The sequence below is a fragment of the Calliopsis andreniformis genome, unplaced genomic scaffold, assembly GCF_051401765.1.
Source record: "Calliopsis andreniformis isolate RMS-2024a unplaced genomic scaffold, iyCalAndr_principal scaffold0014, whole genome shotgun sequence".
Classification (NCBI taxonomy): Eukaryota; Metazoa; Arthropoda; class Insecta; order Hymenoptera; family Andrenidae; genus Calliopsis; species Calliopsis andreniformis.
Window position 1 is genome coordinate 10,453,982 of NW_027480427.1, and position 25,685 is coordinate 10,479,666.

The window sequence follows — 25,685 nt, forward strand, 5'->3', positions numbered from 1 at the left end:
CTTCTGGCGTTCACTCCTTAGGCCCTAACTATTCGATCTGGTGGAACAACGGCCTAGGGTGAAGCCTAGGTAGCCCGGAACGTAGAAATGACCATAACTTTTACACTGCTAGCAATTATTCGTTTTATACAATGGAAAAACTGTTCTATTTATTTTGTATTTAATGCTTCGGGCGTTGGCTTCTAAGGCCCTAACTGTTTGATCTGGTGGAGCAACGCCCTAGAGTGAAACCTAGGTTGCCCGGAACGTAGAAATGATCATAACTTTCACACTGGTTGCGATTATTCGTTTTATACGATTGAAAAACTGTTATATTTATATTGTATCTTATTCTTCTGGCGTTCACATCTTAGGCCCGAACTCTAAGATCTGGTGGAACAGCGCCCTAGGGTGAAGCCTAGGTTGCCCGGAACGTAGAAATGACCATAACTTTTACACTGGTAGCAATTATTCGTTTTATACAATGTAAAAACTGTTCTATTTATTTTGTATTTTATGCTTCGGGCGTTGACTTCTAAGGACCTAACTGTTTCGTCTGGTGGAGCAACGCCCTAGAGTGAAGCCTAAGTTGCCCGGAAAGTAGAAATGACCATAACTTTCACACTGGCAGCAATTATTCGTTTTATACGATGGGAAAGCTGTTGTATTTATATCGTATTTTATGCTTCTGGCGTTGACTTCTAAGGCCGTAACTACTCGATCTGGTGGAGCAACGCCCTAGAGTGACGCCTACGGTGCTCGGAACGTAGAAATGACAATCACTTTCAAACTGGTTGCAATTATTCCTGTTATATAATGGAAACACTGTTGTATTTTTTTTGTATTTTATTGTTGGCGCGTTGACTTCTAAGTCCCTAACTATTCAATCTGTTGGAGCAACGCCCTAGGGTGAAGCCTAGGTTGCTCGGAAAGTAGAAATGACGATAAGTTTCATACTGGTTGCAATTATTCGTTTTATGCGGTGGAAAAACTGCTGTATTTATATTGTATTTTATGCTTCTGGCGTTGACTTCTAAGGCCCTAGCTTTTCGGTCTAGTGGAACAACGCCCTAGGGTGAAGCCTAGGTTGCCCGGAAAGTAGAAATGACCATAACTTTCACACTGGCAGCAATTATTCGTTTTATACGATGGAAAAACTGTTATATTTATAGTGTATTTTATTCTTCTGGCGTTCACATCTTAGGCCCGAACTATTCGATCTGGTGGAAGAACGCCCTAGGGTGAAGCCTAGGTTGCCCGGAACGTAGAAATGACCATAACTTTTACACTGGTAGCAATTATTCGTTTTATGCAATGGAAAAACTGTTCTATTTATTTTGTATTTTATGCTTCGGGCGTTGACTTCTAAGGCCCTAACTGTTTCGTCCGGTGGAGCAACGCCCTAGAGTGAAGCCTAGGTTGCCCGGTACGTAGAAATAACCATCACCTTCAAACTGGTTGCAATTATTCGTTTTATACGATGGAAAAGTTGTTGTATTTATATCGTATTTTATGCTTCTGGCGTTGACTTCTTAGGCCCTAACTATTCGATCAGGTGGAACAACGGCCTAGGGTGAAGCCTAGGTAGCCCGGAACGTAGAAATGACCATAACTTTTACACTGCTAGCAATTATTCGTTTTATACAATGGAAAAACTGTTCTATTTATTTTGTATTTAATGCTTCGGGCGTTGGCTTCTAAGGCCCTAACTGTTTGATCTGGTGTTGCAACGCCCTAGAGTGAAACCTAGGTTGCCCGGAACGTAGAAATGACCATAACTTTCACACTGGTTGCTATTATTCGTTTTATACGATGGAAAAACTGTTATATTTATATTGTATTTTATGCTTCTGGCATTGACTTCTAAGGCCCAAACTATTCCATCTGTTGGAGCAACGCCCAGGGTGAAGCCTATGTTGCCCGAAAGTAGAAATGACCATAACTTTCATACTGGTTGCAATTATTCGTTTTATACGATGGAAAAGCTGTTGTATTTATATCGTATTTTATGCTTCTCGCGTTGACTTCATGGGCCCTAACTATTCCATCAGGTGGAACAACGCCCTAGGGTGAAGCCTAGGTTGCCCGGAAAGTAGAAATGACCATAACTTTCACACTGGTAGCAATTATTCGTTTTATACGATGGAAAAGCTGTTGTATTTATATCGCATTTTATGCTTCTGGCGTTGACTTCTAAGGCCGTAACTATTCGATCTGGTGGAGCACCGCCCTAGAGTGACGCCTAGGGTGCTCGGAACGTAGAAATGACCATCACTTTCAAACTGGTTGCAATTATTCCTGTTATATGATGGAAACACTGTTGTATTTTTTTTGCATTTTATGGTTTGGGCGTTGACTTCTAAGTCCCTAACTATTCAATCTGTTGGAGCAACGCCCTAGGGTGAAGCCTAGGTTGCCCGGAACGTAGAAATGATCATAACTTTCACACTGGTTGCGATTATTCGTTTTATACGATTGAAAAACTGTTATATTTATATTGTATCTTATTCTTCTGGCGTTCACATCTTAGGCCCGAACTCTTCGATCTGGTGGAACAACGCCCTAGGGTGAAGCCTAGGTTGCCCGGAACGTAGAAATGACCATAACTTTTACACTGGTAGCAATTATTCGTTTTATACAATGTAAAAACTGTTCTATTTATTTTGTATTTTATGCTTCGGGTGTTGACTTCTAAGGACCTAACTGTTTCGTCTGGTGGAGCAACGCCCTAGAGTGAAGCCTAAGTTGCCCGGAAAGTAGAAATGACCATAACTTTCACACTGGCAGCAATTATTCGTTTTATACGATGGGAAAGCTGTTGTATTTATATCGTATTTTATGCTTCTGGCGTTGACTTCTAAGGCCGTAACTACTCGATCTGGTGGAGCAACGCCCTAGAGTGACGCCTACGGTGCTCGGAACGTAGAAATGACAATCACTTTCAAACTGGTTGCAATTATTCCTGTTATATAATGGAAACACTGTTGTATTTTTTTTGTATTTTATGGTTGGCGCGTTGACTTCTAAGTCCCTAACTATTCAATCTGTTGGAGCAACGCCCTAGGGTGAAGCCTAGGTTGCTCGGAAAGTAGAAATGACGATAAGTTTCATACTGGTTGCAATTATTCGTTTTATGCGGTGGAAAAACTGCTGTATTTATATTGTATTTTATGCTTCTGGCGTTGACTTCTAAGGCCCTAGCTTTTCGGTCTAGTGGAACAACGCCCTAGGGTGAAGCCTAGGTTGCCCGGAAAGTAGAAATGACCATAACTTTCACACTGGCAGCAATTATTCGTTTTATACGATGGAAAAACTGTTATATTTATATTGTATTTTATTCTTCTGGCGTTCACATCTTAGGCCCGAACTATTCGATCTGGTGGAAGAACGCCCTAGGGTGAAGCCTAGGTTGCCCGGAACGTAGAAATGACCATAACTTTTACACTGGTAGCAATTATTCGTTTTATGCAATGGAAAAACTGTTCTATTTATTTTGTATTTTATGCTTCGGGCGTTGACTTCTAAGGCCCTAACTGTTTCGTCCGGTGGAGCAACGCCCTAGAGTGAAGCCTAGGTTGCCCGGTACGTAGAAATAACCATCACCTTCAAACTGGTTGCAATTATTCGTTTTATACGATGGAAAAGTTGTTGTATTTATATCGTATTTTATGCTTCTGGCGTTGACTTCTTAGGCCCTAACTATTCGATCAGGTGGAACAACGGCCTAGGGTGAAGCCTAGGTAGCCCGGAACGTAGAAATGACCATAACTTTTACACTGCTAGCAATTATTCGTTTTATACAATGGAAAAACTGTTCTATTTATTTTGTATTTAATGCTTCGGGCGTTGGCTTCTAAGGCCCTAACTGTTTGATCTGGTGTTGCAACGCCCTAGAGTGAAACCTAGGTTGCCCGGAACGTAGAAATGACCATAACTTTCACACTGGTTGCTATTATTCGTTTTATACGATGGAAAAACTGTTATATTTATATTGTATTTTATGCTTCTGGCATTGACTTCTAAGGCCCAAACTATTCAATCTGTTGGAGCAACGCCCAGGGTGAAGCCTAGGTTGCCCGAAAGTAGAAATGACCATAACTTTCATACTGGTTGCAATTATTCGTTTTATACGATGGAAAAGCTGTTGTATTTATATCGTATTTTATGCTTCTCGCGTTGACTTCATGGGCCCTAACTATTCCATCAGGTGGAACAACGCCCTAGGGTGAAGCCTAGGTTGCCCGGAAAGTAGAAATGACCATAACTTTCACACTGGTAGCAATTATTCGTTTTATACGATGGAAAAGCTGTTGTATTTATATCGCATTTTATGCTTCTGGCGTTGACTTCTATGGCCGTAACTATTCGATCTGGTGGAGCACCGCCCTAGTGTGACGCCTAGGGTGCTCGGAACGTAGAAATGACCATCACTTTCAAACTGGTTGCAATTATTCCTGTTATATGATGGAAACACTGTTGTATTTTTTTTGCATTTTATGGTTTGGGCGTTGACTTCTAAGTCCCTAACTATTCAATCTGTTGGAGCAACGCCCTAGGCTGAAGCCTAGGTTGCTCGGAAAGTAGAAATGACGATGAGTTTCATACTGGTTGCAATTATTCGTTTTATACGGTGGAAAGACTGTTGTATTTATATTGTATTTTGTGCTTCTGGCGTTCACTCCTTAGGCCCTAACTATTCGATCTGGTGGAACAACGGCCTAGGGTGAAGCCTAGGTAGCCCGGAACGTAGAAATGACCATAACTTTTACACTGCTAGCAATTATTCGTTTTATACAATGGAAAAACTGTTTTATTTATTTTGTATTTAATGCTTCGGGCGTTGGCTTCTAAGGCCCTAACAGTTTGATCTGGTGGAGCAACGCCCTAGAGTGAAACCTAGGTTGCCCGGAACGTAGAAATGATCATAACTTTCACACTGGTTGCGATTATTCGTTTTATACGATTGAAAAACTGTTATATTTATATTGTATCTTATTCTTCTGGCGTTCACATCTTAGGCCCGAACTATTTGGTCTGGTGGAACAACGCCCTAGGGTGAAGCCTAGGTTGCCCGGAACGTAGAAATGACCATAACTTTTACACTGGTAGCAATTATTCGTTTTATACAATGGAAAAACTGTTCTATTTATTTTGTATTTTATGCTTCGGGCGTTGACTTCTAAGGCCCTAACTGTTTCGTCTGGTGGAGCAACGCCCTAGAGTGAAGCCTAGGTTGCCCGGAACGTAGAAATGACCATAACTTTTACACTGGTAGCAATTATTCGTTTTATACAATGTAAAAACTGTTCTATTTATTTTGTATTTTATGCTTCGGGCGTTGACTTCTAAGGACCTAACTGTTTCGTCTGGTGGAGCAACGCCCTAGAGTGAAGCCTAAGTTGCCCGGAAAGTAGAAATGACCATAACTTTCACACTGGCAGCAATTATTCGTTTTATACGATGGGAAAGCTGTTGTATTTATATCGTATTTTATGCTTCTGGCGTTGACTTCTAAGGCCGTAACTACTCGATCTGGTGGAGCAACGCCCTAGAGTGAGGCCTACGGTGCTCGGAACGTAGAAATGACAATCACTTTCAAACTGGTTGCAATTATTCCTGTTATATAATGGAAACACTGTTGTATTTTTTTTGTATTTTATGGTTGGCGCGTTGACTTCTAAGTCCCTAACTATTCAATCTGTTGGAGCAACGCCCTAGGGTGAAGCCTAGGTTGCTCGGAAAGTAGAAATGACGATAAGTTTCATACTGGTTGCAATTATTCGTTTTATGCGGTGGAAAAACTGCTGTATTTATATTGTATTTTATGCTTCTGGCGTTGACTTCTAAGGCCCTAGCTTTTCGGTCTAGTGGAACAACGCCCTAGGGTGAAGCCTAGGTTGCCCGGAAAGTAGAAATGACCATAACTTTCACACTGGCAGCAATTATTCGTTTTATACGATGGAAAAACTGTTATATTTATATTGTATTTTATTCTTCTGGCGTTCACATCTTAGGCCCGAACTATTCGATCTGGTGGAAGAACGCCCTAGGGTGAAGCCTAGGTTGCCCGGAACGTAGAAATGACCATAACTTTTACACTGGTAGCAATTATTCGTTTTATGCAATGGAAAAACTGTTCTATTTATTTTGTATTTTATGCTTCGGGCGTTGACTTCTAAGGCCCTAACTGTTTCGTTCGGTGGAGCAACGCCCTAGAGTGAAGCCTAGGTTGCCCGGTACGTAGAAATAACCATCACCTTCAAACTGGTTGCAATTATTCGTTTTATACGATGGAAAAGTTGTTGTATTTATATCGTATTTTATGCTTCTGGCGTTGACTTCTTAGGCCCTAACTATTCGATCAGGTGGAACAACGGCCTAGGGTGAAGCCTAGGTAGCCCGGAACGTAGAAATGACCATAACTTTTACACTGCTAGCAATTATTCGTTTTATACAATGGAAAAACTGTTCTATTTATTTTGTATTTAATGCTTCGGGCGTTGGCTTCTAAGGCCCTAACTGTTTGATCTGGTGTTGCAACGCCCTAGAGTGAAACCTAGGTTGCCCGGAACGTAGAAATGACCATAACTTTCACACTGGTTGCTATTATTCGTTTTATACGATGGAAAAACTGTTATATTTATATTGTATTTTATGCTTCTGGCATTGACTTCTAAGGCCCAAACTATTCACTCTGTTGGAGCAACGCCCAGGGTGAAGCCTAGGTTGCCCGAAAGTAGAAATGACCATAACTTTCATACTGGTTGCAATTATTCGTTTTATACGATGGAAAAGCTGTTGTATTTATATCGTATTTTATGCTTCTCGCGTTGACTTCATGGGCCCTAACTATTCCATCAGGTGGAACAACGCCCTAGGGTGAAGCCTAGGTTGCCCGGAAAGTAGAAATGACCATAACTTTCACACTGGTAGCAATTATTCGTTTTATACGATGGAAAAGCTGTTGTATTTATATCGCATTTTATGCTTCTGGCGTTGACTTCTAAGGCCGTAACTATTCGATCTGGTGGAGCACCGCCCTAGAGTGACGCCTAGGGTGCTCGGAACGTAGAAATGACCATCACTTTCAAACTGGTTGCAATTATTCCTGTTATATGATGGAAACACTGTTGTATTTTTTTTGCATTTTATGGTTTGGGCGTTGACTTCTAAGTCCCTAACTATTCAATCTGTTGGAGCAACGCCCTAGGGTGAAGCCTAGGTTGCCCGGAACGTAGGAATGATCATAACTTTCACACTGGTTGCGATTATTCGTTTTATACGATTGAAAAACTGTTATATTTATATTGTATCTTATTCTTCTGGCGTTCACATCTTAGGCCCGAACTCTTCGATCTGGTGGAACAACGCCCTAGGGTGAAGCCTAGGTTGCCCGGAACGTAGAAATGACCATAACTTTTACACTGGTAGCAATTATTCGTTTTATACAATGTAAAAACTGTTCTATTTATTTTGTATTTTATGCTTCGGGCGTTGACTTCTAAGGACCTAACTGTTTCGTCTGGTGGAGCAACGCCCTAGAGTGAAGCCTAAGTTGCCCGGAAAGTAGAAATGACCATAACTTTCACACTGGCAGCAATTATTCGTTTTATACGATGGGAAAGCTGTTGTATTTATATCGTATTTTATGCTTCTGGCGTTGACTTCTAAGGCCGTAACTACTCGATCTGGTGGAGCAACGCCCTAGAGTGACGCCTACGGTGCTCGGAACGTAGAAATGACAATCACTTTCAAACTGGTTGCAATTATTCCTGTTATATAATGGAAACACTGTTGTATTTTTTTTGTATTTTATGGTTGGCGCGTTGACTTCTAAGTCCCTAACTATTCAATCTGTTGGAGCAACGCCCTAGGGTGAAGCCTAGGTTGCTCGGAAAGTAGAAATGACGATAAGTTTCATACTGGTTGCAATTATTCGTTTTATGCGGTGGAAAAACTGCTGTATTTATATTGTATTTTATGCTTCTGGCGTTGACTTCTAAGGCCCTAGCTTTTCGGTCTAGTGGAACAACGCCCTAGGGTGAAGCCTAGGTTGCCCGGAAAGTAGAAATGACCATAACTTTCACACTGGCAGCAATTATTCGTTTTATACGATGGAAAAACTGTTATATTTATATTGTATTTTATTCTTCTGGCGTTCACATCTTAGGCCCGAACTATTCGATCTGGTGGAAGAACGCCCTAGGGTGAAGCCTAGGTTGCCCGGAACGTAGAAATGACCATAACTTTTACACTGGTAGCAATTATTCGTTTTATGCAATGGAAAAACTGTTCTATTTATTTTGTATTTTATGCTTCGGGCGTTGACTTCTAAGGCCCTAACTGTTTCGTCCGGTGGAGCAACGCCCTAGAGTGAAGCCTAGGTTGCCCGGTACGTAGAAATAACCATCACCTTCAAACTGGTTGCAATTATTCGTTTTATACGATGGAAAAGTTGTTGTATTTATATCGTATTTTATGCTTCTGGCGTTGACTTCTTAGGCCCTAACTATTCGATCAGGTGGAACAACGGCCTAGGGTGAAGCCTAGGTAGCCCGGAACGTAGAAATGACCATAACTTTTACACTGCTAGCAATTATTCGTTTTATACAATGGAAAAACTGTTCTATTTATTTTGTATTTAATGCTTCGGGCGTTGGCTTCTAAGGCCCTAACTGTTTGATCTGGTGTTGCAACGCCCTAGAGTGAAACCTAGGTTGCCCGGAACGTAGAAATGACCATAACTTTCACACTGGTTGCTATTATTCGTTTTATACGATGGAAAAACTGTTATATTTATATTGTATTTTATGCTTCTGGCATTGACTTCTAAGGCCCAAACTATTCAATCTGTTGGAGCAACGCCCAGGGTGAAGCCTAGGTTGCCCGAAAGTAGAAATGACCATAACTTTCATACTGGTTGCAATTATTCGTTTTATACGATGGAAAAGCTGTTGTATTTATATCGTATTTTATGCTTCTCGCGTTGACTTCATGGGCCCTAACTATTCCATCAGGTGGAACAACGCCCTAGGGTGAAGCCTAGGTTGCCCGGAAAGTAGAAATGACCATAACTTTCACACTGGTAGCAATTATTCGTTTTATACGATGGAAAAGCTGTTGTATTTATATCGCATTTTATGCTCCTGGCGTTGACTTCTAAGGCCGTAACTATTCGATCTGGTGGAGCACCGCCCTAGAGTGACGCCTAGGGTGCTCGGAACGTAGAAATGACCATCACTTTCAAACTGGTTGCAATTATTCCTGTTATATGATGGAAACACTGTTGTATTTTTTTTGCATTTTATGGTTTGGGCGTTGACTTCTAAGTCCCTAACTATTCAATCTGTTGGAGCAACGCCCTAGGGTGAAGCCTAGGTTGCTCGGAAAGTAGAAATGACGATGAGTTTCATACTGGTTGCAATTATTCGTTTTATACGGTGGAAAGACTGTTGTATTTATATTGTATTTTATGCTTCTGGCGTTCACTCCTTAGGCCCTAACTATTCGATCTGGTGGAACAACGGCCTAGGGTGAAGCCTAGGTAGCCCGGAACGTAGAAATGACCATAACTTTTACACTGCTAGCAATTATTCGTTTTATACAATGGAAAAACTGTTCTATTTATTTTGTATTTAATGCTTCGGGCGTTGGCTTCTAAGGCCCTAACTGTTTGATCTGGTGGAGCAACGCCCTAGAGTGAAACCTAGGTTGCCCGGAACGTAGAAATGATCATAACTTTCACACTGGTTGCGATTATTCGTTTTATACGATTGAAAAACTGTTATATTTATATTGTATCTTATTCTTCTGGCGTTCACATCTTAGGCCCGAATTTTTGATCTGGTGGAACAACGCCCTAGGGTGAAGCCTAGGTTGCCCGGAACGTAGAAATGACCATAACTTTTACACTGGTAGCAATTATTCGTTTTATACAATGGAAAAACTATTCTATTTATTTTGTATTTTATGCTTCGGGCGTTGACTTCTAAGGCCCTAACTGTTTCGTCTGGTGGAGCAACGCCCTAGAGTGAAGCCTAGGTTGCCCGGAACGTAGAAATGACCATAACTTTCACACTGGCAGCAATTATTCGTTTTATACGATGGAAAAACTGTTATATTTATATTGTATTTTATTCTTCTGGCGTTCACATCTTAGGCCCGAACTATTCGATCTGGTGGAAGAACGCCCTAGGGTGAAGCCTAGGTTGCCCGGAACGTAGAAATGACCATAACTTTTACACTGGTAGCAATTATTCGTTTTATGCAATGGAAAAACTGTTCTATTTATTTTGTATTTTATGCTTCGGGCGTTGACTTCTAAGGCCCTAACTGTTTCGTCCGGTGGAGCAACGCCCTAGAGTGAAGCCTAGGTTGCCCGGTACGTAGAAATGACCATCACCTTCAAACTGGTTGCAATTATTCGTTTTATACGATGGAAAAGTTGTTGTATTTATATCGTATTTTATGCTTCTGGCGTTGACTTCTTAGGCCCTAACTATTCGATCAGGTGGAACAACGGCCTAGGGTGAAGCCTAGGTAGCCCGGAACGTAGAAATGACCATAACTTTTACACTGCTAGCAATTATTCGTTTTATAGAATGGAAAAACTGTTCTATTTATTTTGTATTTAATGCTTCGGGCGTTGGCTTCTAAGGCCCTAACTGTTTGATCTGGTGGAGCAACGCCCTAGAGTGAAACCTAGGTTGCCCGGAAAGTAGAAATGACCATAACTTTCATACTGGTTGCAATTATTCGTTTTATATGATGGAAAAACTGTTGTATTTATAATGTATTTTATGCTTCTGGCGTACACTCCTTAGGCCCTAACTATTCGATCTGGTGGAACAACGGCCTAGGGTGAAGCCTAGGTAGCCCGGAATGTAGAAATGACCATCACCTTCAAACTGGTTGCAATTATTCGTTTTATACGATGAAAAAGTTGTTGTATTTATATTGTATTTTATGCTTCTGGCGTTCACTCCTTAGGCCCTAACTATTCGATCTGGTGGAACAACGGCCTAGGGTGAAGCCTAGGTAGCCCGGAATGTAGAAATGACCATAACATTTACACTGCTGGCAATTATTCGTTTTATACAATGGAAAAACTGTTCTATTTATTTTGTATTTAATGCTTCGGGCGTTGGCTTCTAAGGCCCTAACTGTTTGACCTGGTGGAGCAACGCCCTATAGTGAAGCCTAGGTTGCCCGGTACGTAGAAATGACCATCACTTTCAAACTGGTTGCAATTATTCGTTTTATACGATGGAAAAGCTGTTGTATTTATACCGTATTTTATGCTTCTGGCTTTGACTTCTTGGGCCCTAGCTATTTCATCAGGTGGAACAGCGCCCTAGGGTGAAGCCTAGGTTGCCCGGAAAGTAGAAATGACCATAACTTTCACTCTGGTAGCAATTATTCGTTTTATACGATGGAAAAGCTGTTGTATTTATATCGTATTTTATGCTTCTGGCGTTGACTTCTAAGACCGTAACTATTCGATCTGGTGGAGCAACGCCCTAGAGTGACGCCTAGGGTGCTCGGAACGTAGAAATGACCATAACTTTCATACTGGTTGCAATTATTCGTTTTGTATGATGGAAAAACTGTTGTATTTATATTGCATTTTATGCTTCGGGCATTGACTTCTAAGGCCCTAACTATTCAATCTGTTGGAGCAACGACCTAGGGTGAAGCCTAGGTTGCCCGGAAAGTAGAAATGACCATAACTTTCATACTGGTTGCAATTATTCGTTTTATATGATGGAAAAACTGTTGTATTTATATTGTATTTTATGCTTCTGGCGTTCACTCCTTAGGCCCTAACTATTCGATCTGGTGGAGCAACGCCCTCGAGTGAAGCGTAGGTTGCCCGGTACGTAGAAATGACCATCACTTTCAAACTGGTTGCAATTATTCCTGTTATATGATTTAAAAACTGTTGTATTTTTATTGCATTTTATGCTTCGGGCATTGACTTCTAAGGCCCTAACAATTCAGTCTGTTGGAGCAACGCCCTAGGGTAAAGCCTAGATTTCCCGGCAAGTAGAAATGACCATAACCTTCATACTGGTTGCAATTATTCGTTTTATATGATGGAAAAACTGTTGTATTTATATTGCATTATATGCTTCGGGCATTGACTTCTAAGGCCCTAACTATTCAATCTGTTGGAGCAACGACCTAGGGTGAAGCCTAGGTTGCCCGTAACGTAGAAATGACCATAACTTTTACACTGCTAGCAATTATTCGTTTTATACAATGGAAAAACTGTTCTATTTATTTTGTATTTAATGCTTCGGGCGTTGGCTTCTAAGGCCCTAACTGTTTGATCTGGTGGAGCAACGCCCTAGAGTGAAACCTAGGTTGCCCGGAACGTAGAAATGATCATAACTTTCACACTGGTTGCGATTATTCGTTTTATACGATTGAAAAACTGTTATATTTATATTGTATCTTATTCTTCTGGCGTTCACATCTTAGGCCCGAACTATTCGATCTGGTGGAACAACGCCCTAGGGTGAAGCCTAGGTTGCCCGGAACGTAGAAATGACCATAACTTTTACACTGGTAGCAATTATTCGTTTTATACAATGGAAAAACTGTTCTATTTATTTTGTATTTTATGCTTCGGGCGTTGACTTCTAAGGCCCTAACTGTTTCGTCTGGTGGAGCAACGCACTAGAGTGAAGCCTAAGTTGCCCGGAAAGTAGAAATGACCATAACTTTCACACTGGCAGCAATTATTCGTTTTATACGATGGGAAAGCTGTTGTATTTATATCGTATTTTATGCTTCTGGCGTTGACTTCTAAGGCCGTAACTATTCGATCTGGTGGAGCAACGCCCTAGAGTGACGCCTACGGTGCTCGGAACGTAGAAATGACAATCACTTTCAAACTGGTTGCAATTATTCCTGTTATATAATGGAAAAACTGTTGTATTTATATTGCATTTTATGCTTCGGGCATTGACTTCTAAGGCCCTAACTATTCAATCTGTTGGAGCAACGACCTAGGGTGAAGCCTAGGTTGCCCGGAAAGTAGAAATGACCATAACTTTCATACTGGTTGCAATTATTCGTTTTATATGATGGAAAAACTGTTGTATTTATATTGTATTTTATGCTTCTGGCGTTCACTCCTTAGGCCCTAACTATTCGATCTGGTGGAGCAACGCCCTCGAGTGAAGCGTAGGTTGCCCGGTACGTAGAAATGACCATCACTTTCAAACTGGTTGCAATTATTCCTGTTATATGATGGAAAAACTGTTGTATTTTTATTGCATTTTATGCTTCGGGCATTGACTTCTAAGGCCCTAACAATTCAGTCTGTTGGAGCAACGCCCTAGGGTAAAGCCTAGGTTGCCCGGCAAGTAGAAATGACCATAACCTTCATACTGGTTGCAATTATTCGTTTTATATGATGGAAAAACTGTTGTATTTATATTGCATTATATGCTTCGGGCATTGACTTCTAAGGCCCTAACTATTCAATCTGTTGGAGCAACGACCTAGGGTGAAGCCTAGGTTGCCCGGAAAGTAGAAATGACCATAACTTTCACACTGGTAGCAATTATTCGTTTTATACAATGGAAAAACTGTTCTATTTATTTTGTATTTAATGCTCCGGGCGTTGGCTTCTAAGGCCCTAACTGTTTGACCTGGTGGAGCAACGCCCTATAGTGAAGCCTAGGTTACCCGGTACGTAGAAATGACCATCACTTTCAAACTGGTTGCAATTATTCGTTTTATACGATGGAAAAGCTGTTGTATTTATATCGTATTTTATGCTTCTCGCGTTGACTTCATGGGCCCTAACTATTCCATCAGGTGGAACAACGCCCTAGGGTGAAGCCTAGGTTGCCCGGAAAGTAGAAATGACCATAACTTTCACACTGGTAGCAATTATTCGTTTTATACGGTGGAAAAGCTGTTGTATTTATATCGCATTTTATGCTTCTGGCGTTGACTTCTAAGGCCGTAACTATTCGATCTGGTGGAGCACCGCCCTAGAGTGACGCCTAGGGTGCTCGGAACGTAGAAATGACCATCACTTTCAAACTGGTTGCAATTATTCCTGTTATATCATGGAAACACTGTTGTATTTTTTTTGCATTTTATGGTTTGGGCGTTGACTTCTAAGTCCCTAACTATTCAATCTGTTGGAGCAACGCCCTAGGGTGAAGCCTAGGTTGCTCGGAAAGTAGAAATGACGATGAGTTTCATACTGGTTGCAATTATTCGTTTTATACGGTGGAAAGACTGTTGTATTTATATTGTATTTTATGCTTCTGGCGTTCACTCCTTAGGCCCTAACTATTCGATCTGGTGGAACGAACGGCCTAGGGTGAAGCCTAGGTAGCCCGGAACGTAGAAATGACCATAACTTTTACACTGCTAGCAATTATTCGTTTTATACAATGGAAAAACTGTTCTATTTATTTTGTATTTAATGCATCGGGCGTTGGCTTCTAAGGCCCTAACTGTTTGATCTGGTGAAGCAACGCCCTAGAGTGAAACCTAGGTTGCCCGGAACGTAGAAATGATCATAACTTTCACACTGGTTGCGATTATTCGTTTTATACGATTGAAAAACTGTTATATTTATATTGTATCTTATTCTTCTGGCGTTCACATCTTAGGCCCGAACTATTCGATCTGGTGGAACAACGCCCTAGGGTGAAGCCTAGGTTGCCCGGAACGTAGAAATGACCATAACTTTTACACTGGTAGCAATTATTCGTTTTATACAATGGAAAAACTGTTCTATTTATTTTGTATTTTATGCTTCGGGCGTTGACTTCTAAGGCCCTAACTCTTCCGTCTGGTGGAGCAACGCCCTAGAGTGAAGCCTAAGTTGCCCGGAAAGTAGAAATGACCATAACTTTCACACTGGCAGCAATTATTCGTTTTATACGATGGGAAAGCTGTTGTATTTATATCGTATTTTATGCTTCTGGCGTTGACTTCTAAGGCCGTAACTATTTGATCTGGTGGAGCAACGCCCTAGAGTGACGCCTAGGGTGCTCGGAACGTAGAAATGACAATCACTTTCAAACTGGTTGCAATTATTCCTGTTATATAATGGAAACACTGTTGTATTGTTTTTGTATTTTATGGTTGGCGCGTTGACTTCTAAGTCCCTAACTATTCAATCTGTTGGAGCAACGCCCTAGGGTGAAGCCTAGGTTGCTCGGAAAGTAGAAATGACGATAAGTTTCATACTGGTTGCAATTATTCGTTTTATGCGGTGGAAAAACTGCTGTATTTATATTGTATTTTATGCTTCTGGCGTTGACTTCTAAGGCCCTAGCTTTTCGATCTAGTGGAACAACGCCCTAGGGTGAAGCCTAGGTTGCCCGGAAAGTAGAAATGACCATAACTTTCACACTGGCAGCAATTATTCGTTTTATACGATGGAAAAACTGTTATATTTATATTGTATTTTATTCTTCTGGCGTTCACATCTTAGGCCCGAACTATTCGATCTGGTGGAAGAACGCCCTAGGGTGAAGCCTAGGTTGCCCGGAACGTAGAAATGACCATAACTTTTACACTGGTAGCAATTATTCGTTTTATGCAATGGAAAAACTGTTCTATTTATTTTGTATTTTATGCTTCGGGCGTTGACTTCTAAGGCCCTAACTGTTTCGTCCGGTGGAGCAACGCCCTAGAGTGAAGCCTAGGTTGCCCGGTACGTAGAAATGACCATGACCTTCAAACTGGTTGCAATTATTCGTTTTATACGATGGAAAAGTTGTTGTATTTATATCGTATTTTATGCTTCTGGCGTTGACTTCTTAGGCCCTAACTATTCGATCAGGTGGAACAACGGCCTAGGGTGAAGCCTAGGTAGCCCGGAACGTAGAAATGACCATAACTTTTACACTGCTAGCAATTATTCGTTTTATACAATGGAAAAACTGTTCTATTTATTTTGTATTTAATGCTTCGGGCGTTGGCTTCTAAGGCCCTAACTGTTTGATCTGGTGTAGCAACGCCCTAGAGTGAAACCTAGGTTGCCCGGAACGTAGAAATGACCATAACTTTCACACTGGTTGCTATTATTCGTTTTATACGATGGAAAAACTGTTATATTTATATTGTATTTTATGCTTCTGGCGTTGACTTCTTAGGCCCTAACTATTCGATCAGGTGGAACAACGGCCTAGGGTGAAGCCTAGGTAGCCCGGAACGTAGAAATGACCATAACTTTTACACTGCTAGCAATTATTCGTTTTATACAATGGAAAAACTGTTCTATTTATTTTGTATTTAATGCTCCTGGCATTGACTACTAAGGCCCTAACTATTCGATCTGGTGGAGCAACGCCCTAGAGTGAAGCCTGGGGTGCCCGGTACGTAGAAATGACCATCACTTTCAAACTGCTTGCAATTATTCCTGTTATATGATGGAAAAACTGTTGTATTTTTATTGCATTTTATGCTTCGGGCGTTGACTTCTAAGGCCCTAACTATTCAATCTGGTGGAGCAACGCCCTAGAGTGAAGCCTAGATTGCCCGGAACGTTGCAATGACCATAACCTTCACACTGGTTGCAATTACTCGTGTTATACGATGGAACAACTGTTGCACTTATATTGTATTTTATACCTATGGCCTTGAATTCTAAGTCCCTAGCTATTCGATCTGGTGGAGCAACGCCCTAGAGTGAAACCTAGGTTACCCGGAACGTAGAAATTACCAGTACTTTCATACTGTTTGCAGTTATTCCTGTTATACGATGGAAAAACTGTTGCATCTTTATTGTATTTTATGCTTCTGGCGTTGACTTCTTAGGCCCTAACTATTCCATCTGTTGGAGCAACGCCCTAGGGTGAAGCCTAGGTTGCTCGGAAGGTAGAAATGACGATAAGTTTCATACTGGTTGCAATTATTCGTTTTATGCGGTGGAAAAACTGTTGTATTTATATTGTATTTTATGCTTCTGGCGTTGACTTCTAAGGCCCTAGCTTTTCGATCTAGTTGTATTTTTTATTGCATTTTATGCTTCGGGCATTGACTTCTAAGGCCCAAACTATTCAATCTGTTGGAGCAACGCCCAGGGTGAAGCCTAGGTTGCCCGAAAGTAGAAATGACCATAACTTTCATACTGGTTGCAATTATTCGTTTTATATGATGGAAAAACTGTTGTATTTATATTGTATTTTATGCTTCTGGCGTTCACTCCTTAGGCCCTAACTATTCGATCTGGTGGTACAACGGCCTGGGGTGAAGCCTAGGTAGCCCGGAATGTAGAAATGACCATAACATTTACACTGCTGGCAATTATTCGTTTTATACAATGGAAAAACTGTTCTATTTATTTTGTATTTAATGCTTCGGGCGTTGGCTTCTAAGGCCCTAACTGTTTGGTCTGGTGGAGCAACGCCCTAGAGTGAAACCTAGGTTGCCCGGATCGTAGAATTGACCATAACTTTCACACTGGTTGCTATTATTCGTTTTATACGATGGAAAAACTGTTATATTTATATTGTATTTTATTCTTCTGGCGTTCACATCTTAGGCCCGAACTATTCGATCTGGTGGAAGAACGCCCTAGGGTGAAGCCTAGGTTGCCCGGAACGTAGAAATGACCATAACTTTTACACTGGTAGCAATTATTCGTTTTATGCAATGGAAAAACTGTTCTATTTATTTTGTATTTTATGCTTCGGGCGTTGACTTCTAAGGCCCTAACTGTTTCGTCTGGTGGAGCAACGCCCTAGAGTGAAGCCTAGGTTGCCCGGTACGTAGAAATGACCATCACCTTCAAACTGGTTGCGATTATTCGTTTTATACGATGGAAAAGTTGTTGTATTTATATTGTATTTTATGCTTCTGGCGTTCACTCCTTAGGCCCTAACTATTCGATCTGGTGGAACAACGGCCTAGGGTGAAGCCTAGGTAGCCCGGAATGTAGAAATGACCATAACTTTTACACTGCTGGCAATTATTCGTTTTATACAATGGAAAAACTGTTCTATTTATTTTGTATTTAATGCTTCGGGCGTTGGCTTCTAAGGCACTAACTGTTTGATCTGGTGGAGCAACGCCCTAGAGTGAAACCTAGGTGGCCCGGAAAGTAGAAATGACCATAACTTTCATACTGGTTGCAATTATTCGTTTTATATGATGGAAAAGCTGTTGTATTTATATTGTATTTTATGCTTCTGGCGTTGACTTCTTACGCCCTAACTACTTAATCTGGTAGAGCACCGCTCTAGAGAGAAGCATAGGTTGCCCGGAACGTAGAACATACCATTACCTTCACACTGGTTGCAATTATTCCTGTTATACGATGGAAAAACTGTTGCATCTTTATTGTATTTTATGCTCCTGGGATTGACTTCTAAGGCCCTAACTATTCGATCTGGTGGAGCAACGCCCTAGAGTGAAGCCTAGGTTGCCTGGAACGTAGAAATGAACATAACTTTCACACTGATTGCTATTATTCGTTTTATACGATGGAAAAACTGTTCTATTTATTTTGTATTTTATGCTTCGCGCGTTGACTTTAAAGGCCCTAACTATTCAATCTGTTGGTGCAACGCCCTAGAGTGAAGCCTAGGTTGCCTGGAACGTAGAAACGGACATAACTTTCACACTGATTGCTATTATTCGTTATATACGATGGAAAAACTGTTACATCTGTATTGTATTTTATGCTTCTGGGGTTGACTTCTAAGGCCCTAACTATTCGATCTGGTGGAGCAACGCCCTAGAGTGAATCCTGGGGTGCCCGGTACGTAGAAATGACCGTCACTTTCAAACTGCTTGCAATTATTCCTGTTATATGATGGAAAAACTGTTGTATTTTTATTGCATTTTATGCTTCGGGCGTTGACTTCTAAGGCCCTAACTATTCAATCTGGTGGAGCAACGCCCTAGAGTGAAGCCTAGATTGCCCGGAACGTTGCAATGACCATAACCTTCACACTGGTTGCAATTACTCGTGTTATACGATGGAAAAACTGTTGTACTTATATTGTATTTTATTCCTATGGCCTTGAATTCTAAGTCCCTAGCTATTCGATCTGGTGGAGCAACGCCCTAGAGTGAAACCTAGGTTACCCGGAACGTAGAAATTACCAGTACTTTCATACTGTTTGCAGTTATTCCTGTTATACGATGGAAAAACTGTTGAATCTTTATTGTATTTTATGCTTCTGGCGTTGACTTCTTAGGCCCTAACTATTCCATCTGTTGGAGCAACGCCCTAGGGTGAAGCCTAGGTTGCTCGGAAAGTAGAAATGACGATAAGTTTCATACTGGTTGCAATTATTCGTTTTATGCGGTGGAAAAACTGTTGTATTTATATTGTATTTTATGCTTCTGGCGTTGACTTCTAAGGCCCTAGCTTTTCGATCTAGTTGTATTTTTTATTGCATTTTATGCTTCGGGCATTGACTTCTAAGGCCCAAACTATTCAATCTGTTGGAGCAACGCCCAGGGTGAAGCCTAGGTTGCCCGAAAGTAGAAATGACCATAACTTTCATACTGGTTGCAATTATTCGTTTTATATGATGGAAAAACTGTTGTATTTATATTGTATTTTATGCTTCTGGCGTTCACTCCTTAGGCCCTAACTATTCGATCTGGTGGTACAACGGCCTGGGGTGAAGCCTAGGTAGCCCGGAATGTAGAAATGACCATACCTTTCACACTGGTAGCAATTATTCGTTTTATACGATGGAAAAGCTGTTGTATTTATATCGCATTTTATGCTTCTGGCGTTGACTTCTAAGGCCGTAACTATTCGATCTGGTGGAGCACCGCCCTAGAGTGACGCCTAGGGTGCTCGGAACGTAGAAATGACCATCACTTTCAAACTGGTTGCAATTATTCCTGTTATATGATGGAAACACTGTTGTATTTTTTTTGCATTTTATGGTTTGGGCGTTGACTTCTAAGTCCCTAACTATTCAATCTGTTGGAGCAACGCCCTACGGTGAAGCCTAGGTTGCTCGGAAAGTAGAAATGACGATGAGTTTCATACTGGTTGCAATTATTCGTTTTATACGGTGGAAAGACTGTTGTATTTATATTGTATTTTATGCTTCTGGCGTTCACTCCTTAGGCCCTAACTATTCGATCTGGTGGAACAACGGCCTAGGGTGAAGCCTAGGTAGCCCGGAACGTAGAAATGACCATAACTTTTACACTGCTAGCAATTATTCGTTTTATACAATGGAAAAACTGTTCTATTTATTTTGTATTTAATGCTTCGGGCGTTGGCTTCTAAGGCCTTAACTGTTTGATCTGGTGGAGCAACGCCCTAGAGTGAAACCTAGGTTGCCCGGAACGTAGAAATGATCATAACTTTCACACTGGTTGCGATTATTCGTTTTATACGATTGAAAAACTGTTATATTTATATTGTATCTTATTCTTCTGGCGTTCACATCTTAGGCCCGAACTATTCGATCTGGTGGAACAACGCCCTAGGGTGAAGCCTAGGTTGCCCGGAACGTAGAAATGACCATAACTTTTACACTGGTAGCAATTATTCGTTTTATACAATGGAAAAACTGTTCTATTTATTTTGTATTTTATGCTTCGGGCGTTGACTTCTAAGGCCCTAACTGTTTCGTCTGGTGGAGCAACGCCCTAGAGTGAAGCCTAAGTTGCCCGGAAAGTAGAAATGACCATAACTTTCTCACTGGCAGCAATTATTCGTTTTATACGATGGGAAAGCTGTTGTATTTATATCGTATTTTATGCTTCTGGCGTTGACTTCTAAGGCCGTAACTATTCGATCTGGTGGAGCAACGCCCTAGAGAGACGCCTACGGTGCTCGGAACGTAGAAATGACAATCACTTTCAAACTGGTTGCAATTATTCCTGTTATATAATGGAAACACTGTTGTATTTTTTTTGCATTTTATGGTTGGCGCGTTGACTTCTTAGTCCCTAACTATTCAATCTGTTGGAGCAGCGCCCTAGGGTGAAGCCTAGGTTGATCGGAAAGTAGAAATGACGATAAGTTTCATACTGGTTGCAATTATTCGTTTTATGCGGTGGAAAAACTGCTGTATTTATATTGTATTTTATGCTTCTGGCGTTGACTTCTAAGGCCCTAGCTTTTCGATCTAGTGGAACAACGCCCTAGGGTGAAGCCTAGGTTGCCCGGAAAGTAGAAATGACCATAACTTTCACACTGGCAGCAATTATTCGTTTTATACGATGGAAAAACTGTTGTATTTTTATTGCATTTTATGCTTCGGGCGTTGACTTCTAAGGCCCTAACTATTCAATCTGGTGGAGCAACGCCCTAGAGTGAAGCCTAGATTGCCCGGAACGTTGCAATGACCATAACCTTCACACTGGTTGCAATTACTCGTGTTATACGATGGAACAACTGTTGCACTTATATTGTATTTTATACCTATGGCCTTGAATTCTAAGTCCCTAGCTATTCGATCTGGTGGAGCAACGCCCTAGAGTGAAACCTAGGTTACCCGGAACGTAGAAATTACCAGTACTTTCATACTGTTTGCAGTTATTCCTGTTATACGATGGAAAAACTGTTGCATCTTTATTGTATTTTATGCTTCTGGCGTTGACTTCTTAGGCCCTAACTATTCCATCTGTTGGAGCAACGCCCTAGGGTGAAGCCTAGGTTGCTCGGAAGGTAGAAATGACGATAAGTTTCATACTGGTTGCAATTATTCGTTTTATGCGGTGGAAAAACTGTTGTATTTATATTGTATTTTATGCTTCTGGCGTTGACTTCTAAGGCCCTAGCTTTTCGATCTAGTTGTATTTTTTATTGCATTTTATGCTTCGGGCATTGACTTCTAAGGCCCAAACTATTCAATCTGTTGGAGCAACGCCCAGGGTGAAGCCTAGGTTGCCCGAAAGTAGAAATGACCATAACTTTCATACTGGTTGCAATTATTCGTTTTATATGATGGAAAAACTGTTGTATTTATATTGTATTTTATGCTTCTGGCGTTCACTCCTTAGGCCCTAACTATTCGATCTGGTGGTACAACGGCCTGGGGTGAAGCCTAGGTAGCCCGGAATGTAGAAATGACCATAACTTTTACACTGCTGGCAATTATTCGTTTTATAGAATGGAAAAACTGTTCTATTTATTTTGTATTTAATGCTTCGGGCGTTGGCTTCTAAGGCCCTAACTGTTTGATCTGGTGGAGCAACGCCCTAGAGTGAAACCTAGGTTGCCCGGAAAGTAGAAATGACCATAACTTTCATACTGGTTGCAATTATTCGTTTTATATGATGGAAAAACTGTTGTATTTATAATGTATTTTATGCTTCTGGCGTACACTCCTTAGGCCCTAACTAATCGATCTGGTGGAACAACGGCCTAGGGTGAAGCCTAGGTAGCCCGGAATGTAGAAATGACCATCACCTTCAAACTGGTTGCAATTATTCGTTTTATACGATGAAAAAGTTGTTGTATTTATATTGTATTTTATGCTTCTGGCGTTCACTCCTTAGGCCCTAACTATTCGATCTGGTGGAACAACGGCCTAGGGTGAAGCCTAGGTAGCCCGGAATGTAGAAATGACCATAACTTTTACACTGCTGGCAATTATTCGTTTTATACAATGGAAAAACTGTTCTATTTATTTTGTATTTAATGCTTCGGGCGTTGGCTTCTAAGGCACTAACTGTTTGATCTGGTGGAGCAACGCCCTAGAGTGAAACCTAGGTGGCCCGGAAAGTAGAAATGACCATAACTTTCATACTGGTTGCAATTATTCGTTTTATATGATGGAAAAGCTGTTGTATTTATATTGTATTTTATGCTTCTGGCGTTGACTTCTTACGCCCTAACTACTTAATCTGGTAGAGCACCGCTCTAGAGAGAAGCATAGGTTGCCCGGAACGTAGAACATACCATTACCTTCACACTGGTTGCAATTATTCCTGTTATACGATGGAAAAACTGTTGCATCTTTATTGTATTTTATGCTCCTGGGATTGACTTCTAAGGCCCTAACTATTCGATCTGGTGGAGCAACGCCCTAGAGTGAAGCCTAGGTTGCCTGGAACGTAGAAATGAACATAACTTTCACACTGATTGCTATTATTCGTTTTATACGATGGAAAAACTGTTCTATTTATTTTGTATTTTATGCTTCGCGCGTTGACTTTAAAGGCCCTAACTATTCAATCTGTTGGTGCAACGCCCTAGAGTGAAGCCTAGGTTGCCTGGAACGTAGAAACGGACATAACTTTCACACTGATTGCTATTATTCGTTATATACGATGGAAAAACTGTTACATCTGTATTGTATTTTATGCTTCTGGGGTTGACTTCTAAGGCCCTAACTATTCGATCTGGTGGAGCAACGCCCTAGAGTGAATCCTGGGGTGCCCGGTACGTAGAAATGACCGTCACTTTCAAACTGCTTGCAATTATTCCTGTTATATGATGGAAAAACTGTTGTATTTTTATTGCATTTTATGCTTCGGGCGTTGACTTCTAAGGCCCTAACTATTCAATCTGGTGGAGCAACGCCCTAGAGTGAAGCCTAGATTGCCCGGAACGTTGCAATGACCATAACCTTCACACTGGTTGCAATTACTCGTGTTATACGATGGAAAAACTGTTGTACTTATATTGTATTTTATTCCTATGGCCTTGAATTCTAAGTCCCTAGCTATTCGATCTGGTGGAGCAACGCCCTAGAGTGAAACCTAGGTTACCCGGAACGTAGAAATTACCAGTACTTTCATACTGTTTGCAGTTATTCCTGTTATACGATGGAAAAACTGTTGAATCTTTATTGTATTTTATGCTTCTGGCGTTGACTTCTTAGGCCCTAACTATTCCATCTGTTGGAGCAACGCCCTAGGGTGAAGCCTAGGTTGCTCGGAAAGTAGAAATGACGATAAGTTTCATACTGGTTGCAATTATTCGTTTTATGCGGTGGAAAAACTGTTGTATTTATATTGTATTTTATGCTTCTGGCGTTGACTTCTAAGGCCCTAGCTTTTCGATCTAGTTGTATTTTTTATTGCATTTTATGCTTCGGGCATTGACTTCTAAGGCCCAAACTATTCAATCTGTTGGAGCAACGCCCAGGGTGAAGCCTAGGTTGCCCGAAAGTAGAAATGACCATAACTTTCATACTGGTTGCAATTATTCGTTTTATATGATGGAAAAACTGTTGTATTTATATTGTATTTTATGCTTCTGGCGTTCACTCCTTAGGCCCTAACTATTCGATCTGGTGGTACAACGGCCTGGGGTGAAGCCTAGGTAGCCCGGAATGTAGAAATGACCATACCTTTCACACTGGTAGCAATTATTCGTTTTATACGATGGAAAAGCTGTTGTATTTATATCGCATTTTATGCTTCTGGCGTTGACTTCTAAGGCCGTAACTATTCGATCTGGTAGAGCACCGCCCTAGAGTGACGCCTAGGGTGCTCGGAACGTAGAAATGACCATCACTTTCAAACTGGTTGCAATTATTCCTGTTATATGATGGAAACACTGTTGTATTTTTTTTGCATTTTATGGTTTGGGCGTTGACTTCTAAGTCCCTAACTATTCAATCTGTTGGAGCAACGCCCTACGGTGAAGCCTAGGTTGCTCGGAAAGTAGAAATGACGATGAGTTTCATACTGGTTGCAATTATTCGTTTTATACGGTGGAAAGACTGTTGTATTTATATTGTATTTTATGCTTCTGGCGTTCACTCCTTAGGCCCTAACTATTCGATCTGGTGGAACAACGGCCTAGGGTGAAGCCTAGGTAGCCCGGAACGTAGAAATGACCATAACTTTTACACTGCTAGCAATTATTCGTTTTATACAATGGAAAAACTGTTCTATTTATTTTGTATTTAATGCTTCGGGCGTTGGCTTCTAAGGCCTTAACTGTTTGATCTGGTGGAGCAACGCCCTAGAGTGAAACCTAGGTTGCCCGGAACGTAGAAATGATCATAACTTTCACACTGGTTGCGATTATTCGTTTTATACGATTGAAAAACTGTTATATTTATATTGTATCTTATTCTTCTGGCGTTCACATCTTAGGCCCGAACTATTCGATCTGGTGGAACAACGCCCTAGGGTGAAGCCTAGGTTGCCCGGAACGTAGAAATGACCATAACTTTTACACTGGTAGCAATTATTCGTTTTATACAATGGAAAAACTGTTCTATTTATTTTGTATTTTATGCTTCGGGCGTTGACTTCTAAGGCCCTAACTGTTTCGTCTGGTGGAGCAACGCCCTAGAGTGAAGCCTAAGTTGCCCGGAAAGTAGAAATGACCATAACTTTCACACTGGCAGCAATTATTCGTTTTATACGATGGGAAAGCTGTTGTATTTATATCGTATTTTATGCTTCTGGCGTTGACTTCTAAGGCCGTAACTATTCGATCTGGTGGAGCAACGCCCTAGAGAGACGCCTACGGTGCTCGGAACGTAGAAATGACAATCACTTTCAAACTGGTTGCAATTATTCCTGTTATATAATGGAAACACTGTTGTATTTTTTTTGCATTTTATGGTTGGCGCGTTGACTTCTTAGTCCCTAACTATTCAATCTGTTGGAGCAACGCCCTAGGGTGAAGCCTAGGTTGATCGGAAAGTAGAAATGACGATAAGTTTCATACTGGTTGCAATTATTCGTTTTATGCGGTGGAAAAACTGCTGTATTTATATTGTATTTTATGCTTCTGGCGTTGACTTCTAAGGCCCTAGCTTTTCGATCTAGTG